The sequence below is a fragment of the Lucilia cuprina genome, chromosome 6 (assembly GCF_022045245.1).
Source record: "Lucilia cuprina isolate Lc7/37 chromosome 6, ASM2204524v1, whole genome shotgun sequence".
In the NCBI taxonomy this organism is placed as follows: Eukaryota; Metazoa; Arthropoda; class Insecta; order Diptera; family Calliphoridae; genus Lucilia; species Lucilia cuprina.
In genome coordinates, this window is record NC_060954.1 from 33,002,633 (window position 1) to 33,006,162 (window position 3,530).

Sequence of the window (3,530 nt, forward strand, 5' to 3'; positions counted from 1 at the left end):
CTTACACATATATAAAATTTTTAATTATTGTACAAAATAATAATGCATCTACAACAAAGGTGAAGGGTATATCAGATTCGGCATAGCCGAATATAGCACTCTTACTTGTTTAAGATTAAACTCTATATGCTTAACGCAACCAACATTAAGTAAAAGTGTTATAGTAGCCTATGTCGAATCTTACATGACCACTATAAAGATATGTGTTTTAAAATTAATAAAGAGTTTTTCATTACATTTATATAGAACTCTATTAACACATTCCTCTTGGACCAGATGGCATACCGGCACTGGTCTTGAAGCAGTGCTCTTCGACGCTAGCTCGTCTATTATCTAATTTTTCCAGCATTGCTGGGGAAGAGTGCTAATGTAACGTCAATTACTAAAAAGGAAGAGGCTAATAATCCTGAAAATTACCATCAAACTTTCAGCACTTTCTAAAGTTATGTAAAGTAGTATTTAGAGACCAACAATTTACTTAACGACCGCAAGTATGGCTTTCGTAGAAGTCGAGAGACCTACTAGCCTTCCTTTCAGAGTAATGGTGTTATACCATTCACTATATTACCGAAAGTAAAGTGGTGGCTCTAGATATTTTAAAGACGTTTGATGGAGTGTGGCATGATGCACTTGTATCAAAACTAATTGCATTTGGTGTTGGTAATAACTTCTCTCGATTTATTTCGAGCTTTCTCAGAGATCGCACTATACGAGCTGATTTGATGGGATCTTATCAAACGAGTTGAAGATTAATTCAGGGGTACCGTTAGGCTCACTCCATCTGATTTTCTTATTATTTACACTACTTATATCCAACCGAAAACGGAATATCGGCCGGAGCTTCGAAGTCTATTTTGGAGCTACTCGACCGTATACAGGAGAGGGCAGTAGTGTGACAGTAGTTTCCACCTCTACCGATTCACTAGAGCACCGTCGCAACGTAAAGTAGGGGTCACACCAAAAAGTCGATGCATCCGAAAATACAAATTTTTACTAGCGTCTAACCACCTGATTGGCTCTAATTCTTATTTTGTCACGGTTGTCTTTTTTGTAAGCGAGTGTGGACAATTCCAAAAAACAAACTTATGCTTTTGGTCTGTTTTTTGGTAAGCACATGTTAAAATAGCTAGTCACCTGCATAGTCGGTGGCTAGGGGTGACCCTAAGTGGTAGGTTATATAGGCAGTTTGGGGATGTCCGACCGAACTTCTTGGTAATAACATGTCTTCGTGTTAGTTGATGTATTACGCGCTGTTGCCGTATTAACGAGATTAGACAGCTTTAGTACTCTAGCAAAGTGCTAATACATTAACCGGCACCAGGAGCGCTGGTGAGTCGTCTCAACCAAGCAGTTCGACAAAGAGTCTATGCATACGAAAAAGACAGTAATTTCCACTAATAGTTAACCACCTGAATGATCGTAATTCGTAAATTTTGGGTCATTCGTCACGAATGTACCCTTTGTAATCGAGAATGAAGACAGTCCTCATTTTAGTGTCCTTTTTGTAAGCAGGAGCGGTGAGGACAGTCGTCTCTTTACTGTCCTCAATCGTCTTTTGACTGTCTCTTTGTAGGGTATATAGTAACGATTGACTTCCTCTTAGGACATGCCTATGTTAAAATGGTTGATCACCTGGGTAGTCAGGTGGCTAGGGGCCACCACAAGTGGTAGGTTAAATGATCAGTTCGCGACTGTCCCGTCGAACTGCTGGGAAGCTCATCTGGTTCTATAGCAATAGCAATTTCTATTTTTTTAAATTCTATTAAGGTTTCGATCGCTTTTGAATGCCAGAATTTGCCCCTGGCCTTAGAATTTCTCCTTACATCGTATTTCCAGATATTATAAAATGAAGATTGGAAATATTATATTTTTGATCATTTATGACACAACAGCGCACAACAATTATATATATGATTTTCTGTATAGTCTGAGATAAACGGTTAAAACTGTCTTAAAATAATTCAAAAGTATTTTTAGATGACAATTTTTGACAAATTTTGCATATAGCCAAAAACGATTTGTTAATTTTAAGGACACGATATATCGGATCTTAAAAGATTTATGTTTTAAAGTGATTTATATTTATATGCATATATAGGATCAAAGGTCATTGAAAATTTTTATTTTTAGTTGGTCACGTGGATGACTTCTTGCTATAAATTTAGTTCATATTTGCCATGCCACCAGACTTTGGTAATTGTTTTAAATGCTTGATTATTTTTTTTATACTATTTTTATTGTTGGCTGATTATAACTGGGTTAAAATTATGCACCGCATTCAATAAATATTTCTTTCTATTTCAACTGCAGTCAGTAACAAAAGCAAGAAATAAATAAAATAGTTGTTGTTTTGGTTAGATTTATTTAGTTTATTTTTTTTTACTTTTTTTTGCTAAAAAAAGTCGTGGGAAATTTAACGGGTTTTTTGTTTTCTGTTGTTTTGCACCAGCAGGAAAAACAACAAACTGTAACAGTAACTAGAATAAAAAAATAAAAAAAAAACTGTAAAAAAGCTGAAATTAATTCAAGTGTTTTGAGTTTATTAAATTGCATTCATGGCAAGATTAAAAAAGAGTTGAGTTTCTTGTATAAAAATGTAACTCAATAATAGAAACAGATTTTTTGTTGACCTTGTATAAGAAGTGCAGTCAGTCGTTGTTCTTTTGCAATGTTTTAACAAACTGGTTTTTAGTGCAACTGCAACAGACAGCATTTTCAAGAAAGATGTAATTCAGGTGATACATTTTTGTCCGCAAAAGTTCAAAAATTTACATCTAACAAACAGCAGAAGGCGGAATAGAAATATTTAGTTTTTCAAACAGCATCTGGCTATTTTCTGTTGAACATATATATTTGCATTAAATTAAGTTGTTAGTTTTTTTGTGCATAGTAATTAACATTTTGTATAGTAATAAACATTTTTATTTGCTCTCATATATCAAAAATCCTATTAAATACCCACCAAAGAAACAAAGTACTTTCAAAAGAATTACATTTATCACCACTTCAAAAGCATTGACAGAATTTTTGTTAGCATCTGTAGAATTGATGTTTATTGGCTTTCAAAGAAGCGAAGTTAGTATACTTCAGGATGTATACTTCATCAAATCCGAAGAAATACACCTATGCCATTATTGTGCCTTTTGTGCGCTCCTTTTCATGGTAGAAGAAAAATTGTTTACTGAATGTATTATCTTTCAATGTTCAGAAGCTCAGTTTCCTGGTCGTTGTTCTTTATGTGCCTGACAGTGGCAAAGAAAGTGTTCACTGTCCTTTCCACATGCTCTGCATTTGTCTGAATAATCCTATGTGTCCAGCCAAAATACGTACCATCATAACAATTTCATACATGCTCATTTTGAAGAGATTTATCGTCTTATTCACTGCAGGGTCACTCCATAGTGTCTTTGTGGTTCTTCCCACCTTTACTTTATTCTATGAAGACCTATGGAATTCTCTCAGACATATTTTTAATTTAGATTTCGTTGCGTCGAATGTTTTTGAGTTCATCATGTTAATTACTTCGGGCT

At 34.6% G+C, this 3,530-nt stretch overlaps 1 protein-coding gene across 4 annotated transcripts in view; it reads right to left on the reverse strand.

Moving 5' to 3' along the window:
• Window positions 1–3,530, reverse strand: part of LOC111675363 — a 105,855-nt gene that overhangs the window by 54,397 nt on the left and 47,928 nt on the right. The window lies entirely within an intron of this gene.